Source organism: Chiloscyllium plagiosum, chromosome 39 (assembly GCF_004010195.1).
Source record: "Chiloscyllium plagiosum isolate BGI_BamShark_2017 chromosome 39, ASM401019v2, whole genome shotgun sequence".
NCBI lineage: Eukaryota > Metazoa > Chordata > Chondrichthyes > Orectolobiformes > Hemiscylliidae > Chiloscyllium > Chiloscyllium plagiosum.
In genome coordinates, this window is record NC_057748.1 from 17174878 (window position 1) to 17195645 (window position 20768).

The 20768-nt window shown below is 41.9% G+C and overlaps 1 protein-coding gene across 5 annotated transcripts in view; it reads right to left on the reverse strand.

Moving 5' to 3' along the window:
- The window catches only part of LOC122542284 (myocardin-related transcription factor A-like), a 200812-nt gene that overhangs the window by 44537 nt on the left and 135507 nt on the right, over window positions 1–20768 (reverse strand). The window lies entirely within an intron of this gene.

A 20768-nucleotide genomic window follows, 5' to 3' on the forward strand; every position in this document is an offset into this window, starting at 1 on the left:
CAACGAGCAAAGTTAAATAGCAGCAACAAGGTGCATTTAAATAAGAGATATTCATAAATATCATCCAAACATATTTCACATCAGTTGTCATACAAAATTCCACACTCAGACACATCAGGAAATGGACAAGAACTGGGCCAAAGGCACAGGTTTTTAGCAGCAGCTTAGAAAGGATGAGAAGGAAAAAAGGCAAGGGGTTTAATGGATAGAATTTCAGAGCACAGGGCTGAGGCAGTTGACGTACAACAGATCAATGGAGAGCCAATGCCAATCTCAAATGTGCAACAGATTAGAATTGAAGTGGTGCAGTGTTGGTGGGCTAGGATGTCTTAAATACTAGCACTAGAATTCTGAGGCACTGCTGGACCAGGAACCAATTTACACGAGTGAGTGCACAGGAAATGGAGAATGGGTCCAAATGCATATTAGGGCAGAGGCAGCACTTTTGGATACAGGTCAATTTTAAAACTGGACGGAAAATGGGGAAACCAGCTAGAAAAGGAATGGAGTAGTCTAATACAAGGCTCTCGGGAGCAGATAAGCTGGGACAATAATATGCAGGTGGAAGCAAGCCGTGGAAAATTCACCTTCATTAAACAAAACTGTTTTCTGAGCAAGATTTTTGTAATTCAATAAATTAATTTGGGTAAGTACAAGGTTTGGAGAAATATGGGCCAGGAGCAGGCTAATGAGACTGGTTTAGTCTGGGAACATGGTCAGCATGGACGAGTTGGACCAAATGGTCTGTTTTCCATGCTGCATGATTCTATGACTCTCAGTGCTGATGCAGAGAGGAGAAATTTAACAAGGCAGCTTAAATGTTGCAAACAACGGATTTCAGCCAGCAAGCATCATTATTCCTACAAGCTGGTACCTCCACATGTTAAAGTGAGGATTTACATGAGCTGCCACTCATGAAATGTCTAAATGAATTACAGTCAAAGCTTTTTTTCCCTTTGACTGAATGAATGGCTCATATACCCAGCATTTCCATTTTATTCATTAATGTCATGTTTAATCACAAACACTAGAAAGGGACAGGACCCACTGTGGGATCACAGCTCTCCTTTTTTTTTCCTCAGAGCTTGGAAAGCATTAGCTAAAGCTCAGGGGAGACCTGGGTCAACGCACAGCCACAGTTAGCTGGACGGGCTGCCAGAGATCAAACTGGTGCCAACAGTATGGGGCTTTGATCACTGTTCTACCTGGGGTGGATGTAGGGCTAGCCTCTTTTCCAGACCGGTGATGGAGGTCACGATCCCAAGGGTCAGCCCTGCCTTTGAGTATTAAACTCAAGAGGTAGCAGAACAAGGATCGTACACACAACTGGGCACACCCCAGGATGCAACAACCCAGCGTGCTCTGGCCAAAGACCTGATCGGCCAAATGGTCTATGATTCTATGCTCAGTTTCTAGGAGATCCTCAGTCTGTCGGTAAATAGAACATTTCTGAAGTGAGAACAAGATACATTAACGGTGCTGGGTTTTAGGATGAGAATGGAGGACTGAAGGGTTGAGCAGTCACAAGGATGAGTGCAATGGCTGTGGGTGAGTGGAAAAGGTACATAGTGGAGTCAAAAGAGTGTCGAGGCAGCATTGGCTACACAGGAATCTAAGGAGGAGGATTTTGCAATAGATACTTTGGGATGCAGCAAGTTGGTGAATGCCAATCAACTCAGACGAAGAGTGGAACTTACTCCAGGCTGCATTGATGGTGGCAGAAGTTTGAACAGTAGTTGTTGTGCAGGGGGAAGATTGTCTTGGCATGGTTGAAGAAATCAAGTTTAACGATGACAGTTGCTAAATGATAGCTGCAGGTGAGGTACAGTTGGCTCCTTTGTGGGGCAATCTAAAACAAGGGGTCACAATTTCAAGCTAAAGAATGGCAGGTTTAAAACAGAGATGAAGATGAAGAAGATGAAGATGAATGACTTCTCTCAAAGGGTCACGAATCTGTGGAATTGAACATACCAGAGACACCCTGATACTGAATAAGTTTAAAGTGGAGTTAGACAGACTTTTAATTAGAAACAGGTTATGGAGTTATGGGGAGTGGGCAGAAAACTGGAATTCGGTCAATTTGAGATCAGTCAGAGTAAATGGCAGAGAAGATTCAAGATGCTGAATACTCCTATAATAGGTTCTCTCAAATCAAACTTTACTGAATGTCACTTCAAAATCCTGTAAATAATTGCAAATGAAGAGGAGAAATCTGACAGTCAAATATATTAATAAATCTTGTCTTATGTAATTGTATTAAATCCCTATTACACAGCTAGGGGTATGAACTGAGAACTAAGCTTGGGGGAGAAAAGTGAAGAGTCAGGAGACAGTCTTTGACTGGTTACAGTAAACAAGGCAGGTGTCAAAGAATGCAGAACCGAGTCTACCCGTGCCACCAGCAGGAGATTGCATGCGTGGTCCAAACTCATGTGAAGGGGAGGCAAATGAAATTGATTTTAAAATGTACACCATGCAGCTTTGAGCTCAGAGGCTGCAGTGATTTAACACAATAAATGCTAATTCACCAAGATGTAACTTCTAAATCAAGCATCTCGATTAAGTTAAACTTTAAAACTTCCTGTGAAGCAATTTCAGAAAATCATGGATGGAACATTTAGCATAATACATTATAGAAATGTGAGAGGAGAGACTTGGCCTGGTTTCATACCAAGAATCTTTTGGTTTCCATTACTCACATGAAGCTTGAACCAAAAAGCTGCTCTGTTAGAGGTGCTGTTTTTAAGAAGGCATGTTAAAGCAAAGCTCTGTTTGCTTTCAGGAATATAAAAGATCACAAGGGAACTAGTTCAAGGAAGTGCAAGGGAACCAGGAAATATCCCTGGCAGCCTGGTCAATAGTTATCCCCTAAATGAATATAATAGATTTTGGTTGTTATCACATTGCTGTTTGTGAGAGTTTGCCATCTTTCCAACATCACAACAGTGACTGCATTTCCTGGCTGGCCAGCATTTTAGGTCATTTGCAGTTGTAAAACGTGTGACATAAATGCTTTCTGTTCTTTCAGAATCACGTTATTTTTTAACTGTCTGATATGCCATAATCTGCTTCTCCTCGATCAGTTCATACTCATTCAAGTGATGGATCACACCAAACAGGATACAGAACATGCCTTCCTTTAGGAACCCAGCGTCTACCAACTTCTCCCAGAAAAGCAATGCACACTTTGATGCAAATCAAGTTCCTTTACTCAGTTCCGACGATGGGCCTCAGCAACATTTCAGATGGCACCTTTTCTGTGATTGTCAGAGCAACACTGCTAACAGAGTGCTGAACAAGAAACATATGCACCAAGCGCTGAATTGCTGAGACATCCTCAATCTGTATGATTCACTTCCCTCCCCATCCACTCAAAATCAGTCAGATACAGAAGGAAGGTATACTGGAAGCATTTCAACAAATCAACGGGTAAGGTAGCATTTGTGGACTACTACAGATGCAAGTTGTTGCTGCTTTTAGGTACAAGTCCTTCTGGGTAGTTCTGCTGGCAAAGGAAACAGTGTGGTGTGAATACATGGTACTCTCAATCAAGAGGCCCATACTATTGATCTGGGAACACTAGTTCAAATCACATCATCATAGCTGAAGGAACTTAAATGCAGTTAATTCCAGAATTGAAAACTAGTGCCACTGATGGTGACCAAAAATTATCATTGACTGTCCGAAGAAAATCTACAACCCTTCCCTGATCTGGCTGACATGCAACTTCAGATCCACAGTAATGCTGTTGGTTAGTGACTGCCTCCTGAAATGCACGCTATTCAAATCAGGGGCAATTAGGGACGGGTAACAGATGCTGGCTCTGCCAGCATTGTCTGTATCCCCAAAATGAAATAACAAAAACAAAGTGAATGATTTTACTCTTCAGCTACCTCTCCTTGCACAACATGGAGACGGGCAAGAATTTCTTCACCTCAAGCTCAACTCAAAAACACTGACCTGAACTCTGCCACGATACTTTAACACTTTAAGGCAGGCGAGCTACTCAGAGCAGCACTGAGGCAGCAATGACACTTCAATCAAGAGATAAGAGTTTGTGCAGTGGTATAGGAAGGATAAAGAAGCATCGATAGGCAATGGATATGAAGGTCACAGTAAAACAGGTCACACAAAAACCGCCATATTTACAATTCACCATCAGGCTTTGAAGAAAGATTTCAGCATGCATACAGGTTTCTGCAAACTTTACTTTATAAAATGATTCAAACTGCTTTTAAAGAAAATACCACATCCTTACGTTCAAATTGGTTTCCTGTGAGTCATGTCCAAGTTTGAGAATGCCATCCTTATATTTATAAACCCACCCTCCACACTTAGTGAACAAACTCTCTCATCAAATGAATGAGACTTCCTGTTCCTGTTTGTGATGACTTGCGTATATATTTTTTTCAAACCTAACACAATGCCACTAGATCAAATGGATGGGAGGGCAATCTAGCACCTGCCCTTTATTCACACTCCACAGTGAAAGCCAATCAGGACACAAATTTAGCTTAAACGCTCCCACAGAGGTTCAGAATTTGACCTGACACTTTCAAAACAGATGCACCCAGACAGGACAGGAATTTCCATCCCCTTTTGTAAGGAGCTTGGAGAGGACATAGCCCCTGAAACAACACCAGCTAGGACAAAGACAGACGCTGAGAGATCTCAAGATTCTTGGGTCTTAAAAGCAACTAGAGATTATCAGAGGAACAGAAGGCAGAGGCAAGGAAGGTAGATTCAGATTGTTTTGAGCAGGAGCAGGTCTTGATTTCAACAAAGCCAACGTACAATTTCACAGAATTAAAAACAGTTAAGCTAATGATGAGTTTCATGATCAATAAGTAGTCCAGGAGTTCAAAACAAAATTACCTTCAACCAATTCAGCATTTGCCATTAAATAGCAAGATGACAACAGGAATGGGTTATTTTGCCAATTGAGCCTGTTCCACCATTTGCTAAGATCTTGACTGATCTGCTTGCTTTTGCAATAATTAGAAACAAACCGCCCATGAAATGCAGTGACAGCTGAGACCCAGAGGTCACAACCTTAGGTGGGAACCCGCTTGGCCCATGGAGGTTCAAGTTAGAAGGAGAGGCTGGATAAGCTGCGGCTTTTTCCCACTGGAGACTATGAGGTTGATGGGGTGACCTTGCAGAGATTTATAAAATTATGAGGGGCATGGATAAGCTGAACAACACATGCAGTTTTCCTCAGATGGGAAATTTCAAGACTAGGGAGCACTTTATTTAAGACAAGAGGAAAAAGAGACCTAAGGGGCAATCATGTGGAATGAACTTCCAGAGGAAGTGGTGGATGAGGGTACAGTTACAACTTTTAAAAGACATTTAGGTAAGTACATGGATGGGAAATGTTTGGAGGGACATGGGCAAGCCCAGGCAGGTGGGATTTGTTTAGTTTGGGATTATGTTTGGTGTGGACTAGTTGGACCAAAGGGACTGTTTTTGTGCTGTATGACTCCAAGACTCAAGTACACATGGATACATTTGAGGCACTGGGGCAGCTACAAATCCTGACATTTATGCATTGCTTTTTGACACCTGATGAATTTTCATACCTGCGTTCCTCATCTCTTCACACCGCTTGTCATTTATGCCTCCTATCACCTGGTACCTGCCTTCCTTGGTGCAGGAGGCTGTTTAATGCTCATTTAATGAGCCAATGCAGGCACAATGGGCTGAATGACTTCCTCCTGTACTGTAAGTTTTCTGCGATTCTATTCAACTACATCAGTCTCAACAGGAAAGTCAAACCCCACACTGCCCGAATACCTAAAGTTCAGATGCTTTCCTGCAGTGATCGCTGGGTAAGGACAAAGTCCAATTGATTTTCAGCAGTGCATGCTGCCAGCTCAGCCGCAGTGATGTCACTCATCGTCCAAGTAACCTCAGGACCTACGGCATCATTGCTAGAATATCACTTGCTGCATCAAAGATCAGGATCTCCAATAACACTGAGCAATTCAAAGCCAAGTTAACAACTGCATGAACAAAAAAATGCTTTCTTTTTACAACTGCTTCTGCAGATTTCATGGAGCTGAAGTCAGGCAGTGAGCCCAGTGCCTGAGTGGGGTGGTGGACTGACTGAAGCTGAGCCCATAGAAAAATGGTGAGGAACGGTGGGGCGACACGGTGGCACAGTGGTTAGCACTGCTGCCTCACAGCGCCAGAGACCCGGGTTCAATTCCCGACTCAGGCGACTGACTGTGTGGAGTTTGCACATTCTCCCCGTGTCTGCGTGGGTTTACTCCGGGTGCTCCGGTTTCCTCTCACAGTCCAAAGATGTGCACGTCAGGTGAATTGGCCATGCTAAATTGCCCATAGTGTTAGGTAAAGGGGTAAATGTAGGGGAATGGGTGGGTTACGCTTCGGAGGGTCGGTGTGGACTTGTTGGGCTGAAGGGCCTGTTTCCACACTGTAAGTAATCTAATCTATCTAATCTAATTGCCAGAAAGGGGTGACTGAGCAAGTGAAATGTCAGAGCAAAGCGGCAGGTCAGGCTCACATCAGGATAACAAGGAGCACCACGATAACAGCAGTGGGGAGGCAATGACATAGTGGTATTACCGCAGGACTATTAATCTAGAAACTTAGCCAATGTTCCAGGACCTGGGAGATAGCGAAATTTGAATTCAATCATGAATCTGGAATTGAGGGTCTAATGATTGTCAATCATCAGGAAAAGATCATCTGGTTCACTCAAGTCTTTATGGATAGGAAATCATCCTCACCTGATCTGTCCTACATGTGACTCCAGATCCACAACAATGTGGTTGACTCTTAACTGCCCTCTGGACAATAAATACTGGCCAAGCCAGAGACATCCACCCTGCGAGTGAATTAAAAATGAAAAACATGTACACACCTACCAGCGGAATGAATGTTGACTTCCTGTTCCAGTTGCACATCAAAGTTAGTGGCCAGTTCTATCACTACAGTGGTAGGAGACATTAAACAGATCTTCCTCTCAATCAAAACGCAGATTAACTGAAGAGGTTATGCAGCTGATAGTGAATGGCAGGTAGCCTCATATACTAGGAATCGCAAAAAACTCTCTGGAGGAGTCAATCCTCCCCAGGGACATGCAGAGACCATTGGGGGGCGACACAAAACAAACATACAGATGTTTTCTACAAGGTGAATTATTTGTTTCAGTGACGACCAAAAACTTTCCGGTTGTATTTAATGATTGCAAGGTTAATTCCAAAATTCCCGACCAGGAACTGACAACTGCTAACAAGTCAGCTGGAGATTTTAGAATTTTACTCACTAGGCACAGCAGCACTATTGCAAACACACACGGTTCAAAAGCTAACTTACCACATGCAGAATTTTGTATACACTGCAACCAGATAAGAATTAAAGCAAGGTTATAAGAAATCTGGCACTGGTACATTTGGTTTGCTCAATTTAAGCCAACTACACAAAGCGCTGGCCTTAACTTGTCATCTCAAAGTGTGCCCACACTACAACACAAGAACATAGCACCTTTAATGTAATGGAACTTGCCAAGATGCTTCATTGGACTGTTCTAAAACAAAGTACAACATTGAGTTGCACAAGGAGATAATAGGTCAAATGATAAAAATCTGATCAAAGTGGTAGGCTTTTAAGTGTCTTGAAGCAAGAAAGCAAAATAACAAGGCATGGAGTTGTACAGCTTGAATTCTAGAGCCTGGGCTGGGGCAACTGAAGGCACCCAGGGTGAAAAAATTATAGTCAGGAAAACAAGGCGTCAGAATTAAAAGGAACACATATCAGAGGGTTGAGGTAATGATGGAGTTTTGTGATGGGGAGGTGACAGCTAAGAAAGGAACTTGAAAACAAGAATTAAGGTGGTGCTTTACAAGGAGTCAGTGCAGATCGTTAAGCACAGGGGTGACAGGAGAATGGGACTTACCGCAAGCTCAGAGATAGGCAGAATTTTGGATGAACTCAAATTTACAGGGTGCTATACGCACCATACTTACAACCAGCACTATTCACTGATTAAAAACACACAACCCTAGCCATTCCCTGAGGTTACTTTTATAAAAACAAAGATACGCTTTGCTGGGAAATTTTGACCAGTCCAAGAGATGTGGGCGCGGAAAATCACCCATTTCATCATTACTCATGATTGAAATCTCAGTTGCATGGTGACATATCTTTCTGTCAAACTCCCTACATGTTTGTCACATTCAAACAGACATTAATCTTCAAAGGTATGGTTTTGTTTGCTGTAAACCTCTTGAATGGTGGCAGGGGTTGAGTAGAGTCATAGAGGTGTACAGCACAGAAACAGACCCTTTGGTTCAAACTGTCCATGCTGACCAGATTCCACACACGCACCACCCTGTGAGAGAAAACGTTGCCCCTTTCGTTCCTTGTCCTGGACTCCCCCGAACCTAGGAAAAACGTCTTACCCAATCCACGCCCCTCATGATTTTATAAACCACTATAAGGTTACCTCTCACCCTCCGATGCTCCAAGGAAAACAGCCCCAGCCTATTCAGCTTCTCTCCATAGCTCAAACCCTACAACCTGGCAACATCCTTGTACATCTTTTCTGAACCCAAAAGAGAGACCAGAATTGCATGCAATTTCCCAAAAGTGGCCTAACCAATGTCCTGTACAGCTGCAACATGACCTCCCAACTCCTATACTCAACGCTCTGACCAATAAAGGAAAGCATTCCAAACGCTTTCTTCACTACCCTTTCTATCTGAGACGCCACTTTCAAGGAAATATGAATCTGCACTCAGCAACACTCCCCAGGACCATACCATTACGTGACTAAGAAAGTCTTGCCCTGATTTACCTTTCCAAAATGCAGCACCTCACATTTATCTAAATTCAACTTCACTTCAGGACAGGCTGAGCATGTGACAGGTTAAAGCCCATGCGTTCTTTCACATAGTTACATTATAATCATGGAGACATTTTAGTAGCATTTGCCAGTTTTGCTTAATGCTAATCATTCTCTACTGTGCTATGAACTATAACCACACAAACCCCAAAATCACAAAAGTAGCAGAGCTGGACTGTTTGTCCAAACTAATGTTTTTTTTCCCCAAAGAAGAAGGTTACTGCTGCAAGAAACTCCACTCCAGTTTGTAGTTCACACCACAAGGGACATTATGGTGTGAAGTGATGAGATTCAGCATATGATCTACTGAAATGATTCTCTGCTGTGAATTTTATTTGCAGGCTAGCTAAATCCAAGCAATTTATAACTCACATCAGGAGGGCTCCATTTACATTGACAGATGTCTGAGCAGTACATGTAGGAAGACAGCCAAAGAAGCAGTCTTTGCCCAGTACAAACAGGTGAACTGCACCTTCACAACTTAAAAAAAAGCCATATAACCTGGAAATATAAAGGCATCTGCACTAGGATCTCATGAATTGGATCCCGCGTATAATCAAAATTAAGACTACACTAAGCATTAGTTTGACCTGATCTTTGCCATGGGCCTGAAGTGCTTATGGTTTCAAATGGAGTTGACAAGACATGTTTACATTTCCACTTAATGATGCCAGCCAAAGTAAACTAATTCACCACCATCCTTCAAAAGCCCATATGCATTTAACATGAGCAATGTAGAGAATAATGGAGTGTTGCTGGAAAAGCGCAGCAGGTCAGACAGCATCCAAGGAGCAAGAGAATCAACGTTTCGGGCATGAGCCCTTCTTCGGGCTCATGCCCAAAACGTCGATTCTCCTGCTCCTTGGATGCTGCGTTTTTCCAGCAACACATTTTCAGCTCTGACCTCCAGCATCTGCAGTCCTCACTTTCTCCCAATAATGGAGTGTTGGTCAAACAATTGCAACCTTGCTGTACAGCGCTTTTTATTTGAAGCTGTGGAGGTGTAGCATTAACTGTTCACACAGTGCAAAGACCAATTGTATGATTCTTCCCATCACTCCTCTGTATGTATGGCACAGACCTCTGCCAATCTAAATGGAATGCTCCTGCTGTGAGCTGGATTTGAGTTAACCTGCAAATGAAATTCACAGCTGACAATCTTTTCAAAAGATGACATGTTCAGATGACCACAGGCAGATGGATTGCAGCAAAATGCAGTCAGCAGCCTTGGAATGTTTCTGCAGTTAGCCCGTTGTTTTAATTTGGTACAATTGGTTTCATTCAGGTTTGGGGGCAGCCATCCTTGCATCAGCGTGAATTACTGGTAGGCATTAGTGACTTCCAGGCAATGCTGAGGAGTCACCAAGAAATGATGTATTACTTAGGAGTTCCTCCCCAGATTAAATTAAAAATGACTGCATGTGCATAATGTCGCATATATCATTGCCAGCGATTATAGTGCACAAAAGCTAACCATATAACAAACTTGGCAAACTGCATTTCTCTTGGAAGTGTTCCAGTTTGTTTAAAATTTACACAATCCACAGCCACAGCCCCAAAATTGGCTTCTCCCTTCAATCTATAAGATTCAATCTTCATAATACGGTTCTTAAGGTTGGCTTAACAGTACCAAAATGCAAACTAATTTGATCTTCAAGGAAGTAATTACTTTATATGTACCCAAGTAGCTTGTTTACGTGTCTGTACAGGGTTCTGATCCAGAAGTCAAACTCATCATAATTATACACTGTGAAGTAGGCAATTCAAGTGATTTATTTATAGCTAAACAGTCTTGGGGTTACATATGAACAGAGCAGTAGTACGCCAGTAGGGGTAGGATCCTAACTATGTGTGTGGTCCAAGGTGGCAATCTAAAAAGGAAGTCGTAGTCATATCTCTAACATCAAACTTAAGCCATCATATCTGCACTTGTACAAATGTTTGCATCGCAAAAAAAATATACAGAACTTCATGCACACACACAGCCAGTTCCCAATCTTTGCATCAGAAAGGGATGACAATTCAAAATGGTGATTACTCTGCAAACATGGGAGGGCGTTGTCAAGGTTTCAAAGGTCAATATGCACTCTGATATCGATGATAACGGAGCCTAACCCATCTCAGACCATCAGTCCAAACCTTTAACTAAGAGTCCTTTAAATGCATCTATACTATTTCTTATGTCCTTCTCACGGTGGCAAGTTCCACCCTCTGGTTAAAGAGGTTTCTCCTGACACCTCTGCTAGATCTATTACTGACTTTTTAATATTCATAGCCATTTCCTTGATAAGACAGCCTCAGCCTGTTCAGTTTTCCCAGATAAATAAAACTTTTCAGTTCAGCTCTCATTCTCATAAACCAAATCTCACACTTGACTGGCACAAGTTTCATATCTTCGAGTGCAACAAATCACAACAGAACAGAAGGAGTGTATCAATTAAAAACTGCAAAAAAGAACCCAACTTACATTTACTGCAAACTACACTGCAGAAATCAGCGTATGAGATGACCCCATTTCCCCTGCCCCAAGAAAACCATGACTTTGTCAAGATTCAGCGCGTACACCTCAACTCCCCTTCCAGCCATGACACTACTCTCACACGAGGAGGAAATTGCAGCGTTTCTCTTTTGGGCGGCACGGTGGCACAGTGGTTAGCACTGCTGCCTCACAGCGCCAGAGACCTGGGTTCAATTCCCGCCTCAGGCGACTGACTGTGTGGAGTTTGCACGTTCTCCCCGTGTCTGCGTGGGTTTCCTCCGGGTGCTCCGGTTTCCTCCCACAGTCCAAAGATGTGCAGGGTCAGGTGAATTGGCCATGCTAAATTGCCCGTAGTGTTAGGTAAGAGGTAAATGTAGGGGGTGGGTTGCGCTTCGGCGGGTCGGTGTGGACTTGTTGGGCCGAAGGGCCTGTTTCCACACTGTAATGTAATCTAATCTAATCTAATCCTCACAAATGCATATTCTCCTTACTGGTACCTTATAACTGATCAGGGCTCAAGCAGGCGGTAACAACTGTTTTGCATTGGTGCTTGGGAGCTTAAGACATGCTCATTCTTTCCACCAAGCCCCACATATCATTTTTACAGAGTGCACAAGTCATTCTGTTTTTGAAGGGAGTTGCCAAGGTATCAAAGGTCAACACTAGCAACATGAAAGGTGCCATACCCCTTACTGAAAAACTTTGCAAGAGCATGATGCTCAACAACATTAAAAGATTATTAGAACTGGTGACCAAATTCCTGATCAAGGATGGAGGTCTTAAGGAGCATCTTAAAAGAAAAAGACTTGGGTGGGTGGGAACATTAGAAATTAGCACCTAAGGAGCTAACAGCAGAGTGCTTAAAATCAGACATGCTCAACATACTCAGGTTGGAGGAGCACATATAGGAAAGTGAAATTAAGGCAAGACTTTCTTTGAAAATTCTTTACCACTTTCAATATTGCTTTGAACAAAGTTCACATCATGATAAAGAATAAAAATGATTCTATTTGAGAAGCAGAAGTTAACTTGATGTATTTTCTGCGTTTAAAATATGCTGCAATGTGTTTTGTTTTGAAAAGCAGCTCTACGAACTGTTCCAAAGTTCCTCATCTCAACGAAGTTACTGTGGTAGCTAGCTACAAGTATTGATACACACGCAGGTCTACCTTGTCACTTAAATCAACTTAACCACGTCAACAGAAATTTGGGGAAATGTGCACCAGAATTTGCTGTTTTGAAAATCGTACGGCTTCCTGGTATGCTGTTCTCTGATGGAAAATAACTGAAAAATATCCCCAAATTCCCTGAAAGGAGTTTTGGTTTTACAAAATCAGGTCAAGATAAAGCTTCTCTGGAAAGCAGGGAACTGCATGCAAGTTGCTGTATAGCAGTGCCAGTTTGTTCAATAAACACATCTCTATGACACAGGAAACCATATCCTTACAATTTCTAGCAAAATGAACACAGGGTTGACTACCAACCAGTGCCTAATGAGATGGATGGCTGCTATATGTTTGGTAATAGATTCTAAATGATTTAAATTACCTTTTTTGTTAAATAATTTTTTAATGGGAAGATGAGAAAGTCTGGCAAGTTTGGAGGGTATGTAACAAAAGGCCTGAATATCAACAGGCTTTATTTAAGCAAAGCTATAAATAAGTACCATCAGCATTTACTCCATCTTTGGCCTGTGCATCATAGCACAGTGCAGATGCAGATGAAAAACACAAAAATCTCTGACATGCTTCCAAGAGCCTCAACTTCTGACATCTTGAAAGGACAAGGACAGCAGCCACTTGGGAACAGCATCTTCAAGCACCCCTCTAAACCACACATCATCCTCAGTTGGAAATATACTCATCACTCCCTTTGCATGTAGAACCCTGGAACTCTCTATTATTACAAATGTAAAATTGTCATTTTGGGATTGAGACTTCAATTTGGGATAAAATAAAAGGACAATCATTTAAGTTCAGAAGAGATTAAAATGGGGAAACTGAGCAGGTCAGGCAGCATCTATGAAGACAGAAACAAAATTCATGTTGCAAGTCCCTTATGACTCTTAAGAATGAGCCAGACACCTGAGTGACTCAAGTGTGGAAGATATAGACAGGCCCAGTTGTGCAACTTTGAGACAACAGCTTAAAAAATTGCGGTGAACAGTGATGAATAGCCAAGGTCTTTTCCTAAAAGTGTGGGAGTCCAAAACTCGAGGATATAGGTTTGAGAGAGGGAAAAGATTCAAGAGGGACCTAAGGGGCAACATTTTCTTGCTGAGGGTTGTGTATGTATGGAATGAGCTGCCAGAGGAAGTGCAGGAGGTATAATTACAGTATTTAAGAGACATCTGGTTGGGTATATGAATAGGAATGGTTTAGAGGGATATGGGCCAAATGCTGGCAAATGGGATGAGATTAATTCAGGATATTTGGTCAGCTTGGATAAGTTGGAGCAAGGGGTCTGTTTCCATGCTGTACATCTGTATGGCTGTGAACCGCCAAAGTCACTAAAAGGCATGGAGAACGATTGCTTGAAAACAATTACACTTCAAACTATTCTCAAAGATAACTAATCAGCATTTTTACTTGAAGATTAGATCTATGTGATTCATGATTCCATGAATATGAATGTCGAGAGAAAGGCTTTCTAAAGCTAGGAGAGTCATGAAACTTCTCAAAACCACTGTAGTCTGCCAGGATCCAGGGAGGAGGGAGAGAGAGGAGAGAAAAGTTAGAGGCAGGAGGCCCTGAAAATTAACAGCACAATATGGAAGGGAGCTCATACTCAAATTAAAAATACCTAGTTCATGAGGCTTTGAAACAATCTCAATTTTTACAATGAAGGTGGTGTCATGTCTGCTCTGGCTCTTCATGTAGAAACTCCCTTGGTTCCATCCTCCTGCCTTCCCCCAGTTCTCGCACACTGTTCCCTTTCAGATAATCATCACATTCCCTTCTGAATGCAATTGAACTTGCCTCGACCATACTCTGGCAGTGCATTCCAGACCCTAAACAATGGTCACATGAAAATAATTCTTTTATCAATTTTGCTTCTTTTATTAATTATTTGAACATGTAACTTGGACTACAAGGAACAAGAAACAATACTTCAAGTCTTAAAACATTAAATTTTGTTATGTTAGCCATTCAGCCATCAACTGAGAGCCTGCATTTCTTTTTTCTATGGGGATCATAACACTGCCGAACAATACTGTCGGTGAAAGGAAACCATGCAAATTGCTATAGTAAACAGAGGAAGGCAATTAGGGATGGGCACAAATGCTGGCTTCACCAACAAAACCACACCTCTCAATCAAATAGCGAATTGCTGCCTTAGCTTTATATTTGCTGATCTATAAAATCTACCATACAGCAATCTTTTGTAATGAGTTCCTACTGAGGAAAATTATTTACAATCTCTACTTGGTTATTTAACTTAATCTCTGTAATTACGAAGCATGAAAAAACAGACAAAAAGAATAGTTTGTGGTGTGTGTGTTTCAGTTTAAGTAACACAGCTCAGGGAAATGTATATGCTCTGCCAAACTTATAATGAAGTTGGCAATGACAGAATCACCTCAAAGGACTCGACACATCATGAACAACACAGCAAGTCTGACCTATTTGCATTTTATATAAAAATGCTTTTATTTACCTCATCACATGAATTGGTCTCATTACAAAGCACAATGAAGCACCATCATCTGTTGTGTTTCAATCTGCTTTGTTTTTATAATAATAGGCCAAAGGTTCAAAGTAAAAGTTGTCGTTAACAAATATGGTTCAAGTCTGGAGGTACATAATTACTAAGGATGGATCCTAGGCTTCCTACATTTCAATGCTCCTATTAATAACCTGGGCAACAGAGTTGAGAATTATGGTCAACAGCTTTATAGATAATGCCAGAATCAGTGCAAGGGTTAAAGACAGAGAAATGCAAAATAGTTCAGATGTGTTGGGGTAGGGGGTCATGCAATGGAACAAGTATTCAGCGTTGATATAAATAGTGTCATGCACATTGGCCACAGCAGCACAGAACACAAGCATCATTTTCGGGGTCTTGTGGTGCAGTGGTAGTGTCTGTAACTCTGGGTAGAAGGCCTGGATTCCAGTCCTATTTACTACTCCATATGTGCATCAAAACATATCTGAATAGGTTGAGTAGATATATTAATAAATATAATTTGCAGGGAACAATATCAAGCTAGGTTGAGATCAATGAAGCTTTGTGATAATATAAAAAGTCTGCACTGAAAGCTAACAGTAGATTTGACGCAGAATCAGATAGCTTAGTTCTAAATTCACATTTTATCAATTAGTAGATTGTCAGAGCACACTTCATATACCAGTCCCAGTTTTAGTAGCCCCACACGATGGGTGATTGCGACTTGACAAATGATCCGGAGGACAGTAACTGGATGATTTCCAGTTCAAAGAATTTCAGCTACTTAGAAACAATCAAACATTGCAGATTTTAGAGCAGGAGAGGTGGGATATGACCTGACAGAAGTCAATTAAACCATGACACAGCGAGAATGGTGGAACCATTTGTAATTTATTCCAGTTAAGCAGATTAGAGGGGGCCAGGAAACACGAGCACAGCCTCGCAAATATTTTGCCCGCTGGTGAGATAGGTGCTGACTTAGCCTTGTAGAAGGAGCAATTCTTAACAAGGGCAGAGATACTACGGGCCATTACAGAAAACACTTAGTCTCTCAGGATTTTCTGGATTGGCTTTGTTTACCAAAGGGGTTAGAGGGCAAATTTCCAGAATAAGTCTTCCTCCTCCTGTCTTTTATTTTACCTTTTTGCCTCTCCCAGATGCTTACATGGTTATGGAAATGGTGAATGGAGAAGGAAGTGTTTATGGTGTGGAGCAGGTCTGATTACAACGCTGGTCTTTGCTGCTATTACATTCCTTCGATAAATCCAAATATCAAATACAGAGATGAAGAACAAACATTACTGTGGTTGCTTTATAATTGCAGCATGCTCACATTAAAAACGGTGATACAAAATGCTTTGCCCTAAGCTCTGCAGCAATGGCCCAGAATGTGACGCATTTTATTCCACAGCTTTTAGCATTAATGTGTTGCAGTGATATGGAATTCACAAAGAATCATCATTATTCAGCACAAGGTTTGACATAATTTGCACACACCAAGGGTGGAATCTACAATTTGAGCCAGATGTAGTGGCTTCTGTGGTTCAGGGCAAAACACAGGAACATCATTAGTGTTCCACTGCATTGCATGAAAGCATTTATTATTTATTCCTCAAGAAATGCGAGTGAGTGACTTAATGGGCCACTCTGGCGTGTAGTTAAGAATCAACCACACTGTTGAGTCCTTGTAGGCCAGATCGGAAAGGGGCAGTTGATTTCCTTCCTTGAACGACATGAGTGAACCGGATAAATTAAATTAGATTATTTACAGTGTGGAAACAGGCCCTTCGGCCCAACAAGTCTCCACACCGACCCTCTGAAGAGCAACCCACCCAGACCCATTCCCCTACATTTACCCCTTCACCTAACACTATGGGCAATTTAGCATGGCCAATTCACTTAACCTGCACATCTTTGGACTGTGGGAGTAAACCACAGGAGTAAACCACAGCACCCAGAGGAAACCCACACAGACACAGGGAGAATGTGCAAACTCCACACAGACAGTTGTCTGTGGTGGGAATTGAACCTGTTTCCCTGGCACTGTAAGGCTGCAGTGCTAACCACTATGCCACCCATAATGTCACTGCACAAATAGATAGATTTTTGTGTCACGAGAACTGGGTCTAGTTTTTCAAATCCAGGTCAATTATTTAAATTGAGATTTCACCTACTGCAGTGGGATTTGAACCCCTGTCCCCAGAATTAGTCCATGTCTTTGCATTATTTGTGCAGTGACATTACCACAATGCTATCAAATCTTCTCTCTCATTCCACAACTGCGAACAAGCAGACAAAACAACAACAGCTCAAAAGCTCCTTTTTGTTTTTAAATACAGGGTGGAGAATACTAGAAATTCAACTTGCTACAATTGCTAGCTCCAGACTTAAACCAGATTCTTGGCTCATTTGTTGACGGCAACTTCCCAAAAGGATGAGTGTCATGAATCTTCATGAGTCAACTGCATCCACTCCATTATATCCATCCATTTTCTCCTTCGCTTTCCTCTGCTACATTTTCCATTCATCTTTCCTTCCAATAGTTGTCTGTCCCTCATCTGCACTAATGATGTGATCAAATTATCTTTCTCTCTTTCATGTTGTGCACCAATTTCCTTTATCCTCTGGTCATTTCCAGCACTTGCTGATTAGTCTTTCTGGTATGTAAGTTATGCAAAAATCCTCTTTTCACATCTCGGGGTATTCTGTTTATCAATAACCTCGCTGCTGTCTGTATAGTTAAGGCTTGGAACTTACATAACATAAGGTATCCCTTCAGCATTGATCTTCAACTGACCTGATAATGCTGTATAAACATTTGATAATGATCCCCTCCTCCCCAGTACTTAAACAAAATGTTCATTTGCTATCTCAGGTCTCTGTCACCAACATCCTTTGATTGAGAGTCAGCCAATGTAAACACATCAGGTGACTTTACTGATCCAGATAGATAGGGATGTAACTCAAATGACCCAAAACACCTTAGAACTATTTCCAAAACCTAGCATAAATAATTAATACTTTTGAACTTCAAAACTGATTTTTTTTTCTCTTGATAGAGTCAAGGGGCTCTGGTTGTGTAATGTAATCGAGAAGCCTTTTTAACCAAAAGAGAAAATGCTGGAAAATCTCAGCAGATCTGGCAGCATCTGTAAGGAGAGAAAAGAATTGACATTTCGAATCTAACTGACCTTTTGTCAACCTGCCCTTTTCAACGTATGTTTAGGGAGGACGACGGGTAAAATGAAAGCAAGCATCTATAATGCACTTGGTTAAAGTGTGTGTGGAGAGCTCAGGTCCATGATTTGGACATTCTCAATACTCCTGATCGTCTGAGTGACATGTGCAGGACATGCTGCCCGCTGAAGAAACTCAAGCTCCGGGATTCGGAGGTTGAGCAGCAGTTGGAAGCACTGCAGTGCATTCACGAGACTGTGAAGTTTATGGATAGCATGTTTCAGGACATGGTCATCATACGGCTTAAGGAAGTGCAGACAGGGGGTGAAAGGCTAACTACCAGACAGAAAGCAGTCAGGAAGGGAATTCCTGACATGTAGAATTAGAATTAGCTTTATTGTCACATGTACTCACGAGTACAGTGAAATGTTTATAAGACACCACTTACAGTGTCATCTTAGGTACCTCGGAACAAATCCTTAAGTACCAATTTATGTATTTCAGATGAGAGAGAAACAGATGGAATTAGAAGCCAAATTACTATTGAATAAGTTTGGAAAGAGAGAAAACATTGGCAACATAAGTAATGAGGAAATGGAATGTACTTTTAATGCAACGAGCCCGAGGAATAAGACAGCTTGACTGAAAGAAGGGTTAGATTGATAATTCAATATTTCTTGTTATAGAGTATTCAGACAATACGCAAAGGGAAAGGGGGTAAGGGATGGTTGCAATATTGATCAAGGAATCGATTATTGCAGTGAGGAAGGATGATACCTTGGAAGGAACACCAAATGAGGCCATATAGTAGAAATTAAAAAAAAACACAAAAGGGGAAAACACACTGTTGGTTGTCAACTATAGGCCCCAAACAGAGTCAGGGAGAGACAAAGATCGAGTACGCAACCAAATTTCAGAGAAGTGCAACAACTAAGCAGGAATATAGGGAATGTTACCCACACAAATATTAACCAAGATAACTTCAATGTGCAAGTTGAGGGGGGAAGGGGAAGGAGACAAACTTCTGAGGTGACATCCGAACAATTTTCTTTTAGCCAATGCGTAGAAAGCCCGAAGAGATAGAGCGCAGTTCTGAACCAGAGATTCAGAAAAAAGCCCAGGCAGGTGGAAGGCACGTCAGCAGGGGAGCATTTGGAAAGAGTGATCGTAAGTCAGTTACATTCAGGATACTCATGGAAAAGGATAAAGATGGCTGGTAATAATAGATCTAAACTCAGGAAAGGCTAATTTTACTAACGTGAGATATAATTTGGTCCAATGAACTGGGGGCAGCAACTTGAAGATGGAATTGTCAGAACAGTGGGAGGCAATAACATGGGTAAATGGTAAGTATCAGCAGGTCTGACAGCAGCTGTGGAGAGAAATCAGAGTTACCGGTTTGGGTCAAGTGACTCTTGCTCAGAACTGAAGGGTCACTCGACTCGAAACATTAACTCCGATTTCTCTCCACAGATACTGCCAGCCTGCTGTAAAGACAGAATCTAAAACTCTCTTCCTCCCTGTACGGCACTCGGCCACATTCAAACTTCACTCTTTCTTCCTCTAACGCCAACAGCTTTTGGTTTGCACTAATCTGTTCAATATTTCCCCATCCTCTCACATCCTCCTTTCCTGATTCAAATACCAGAGTCAAAGCCAATCATCAGTCACCATGGTCAAACCATCCAATTGCCAGCAACCTGGTGTTTGGGAAAGCCATGCTATGGGCGAGAAAACTTGTAAAGGCCAGAAAACAAATAAAAGTCAGAAACTCAGCAAATCCATTGCTTCCCACTCAACACCTACAAACCTTTCATTTCTCCACAAGAACATAATTACCAATAATCCTATCTTCTTGGAGTCATTCAGGTTTCTTTTGTTCAAGACAGTTTCATTCATGCAAAGTCTGCCCTGCTCGTGCTGCTCACCTTATTTTCCTTGAAGCGAATTTGGAATAAACATCATTTTCTCTTTTCAGAAAATTCATCTGCTGTCTTTACAACATTAATATTGATTAGATTAGATTCCCTACAGTGTGGAAACAGGCCCTTCAGCCCAACCAGTCAACACCAACCCTCCGAAGAGTAACCCACCCAGACCCATTTCCCTCTGACTAATGCACCTAACGCTATGGGCAATTTAGCGTGACCAATTCAACTGACCTGCACATCTTTGGATTGTGGGAGGAAATCTGAGCACCTGGAAGAATCCACGCACACACGGGGAGAATGTGCAAATTCCACACAGTCACCCGAGGTTGGAATCGAACCTGGGACCCTGGTGCTGTGAGGCAGTAGTGCTAACCATTGAGCCACTGTGCTATCCCTGATGGTCTGAAAGTTTTTAATTGGCCCAGCAGAATCAAATCCATCACCTCTAACTCTACTCTGACCAAGCAGTCACAGTGATTTCATCAGGCCATCAGCAAACACTTGGCTTCTTATTGTGCTGCTGAACAGGCCAACACTAATCCTTGGTCCTCTGATAACTTCAACTACCTCATCAAACGAATTGGCTTTCCTGAACCTAATACCTCAGTAGCTCATTGCATCTCTTAGACATTCTGCGACTAGC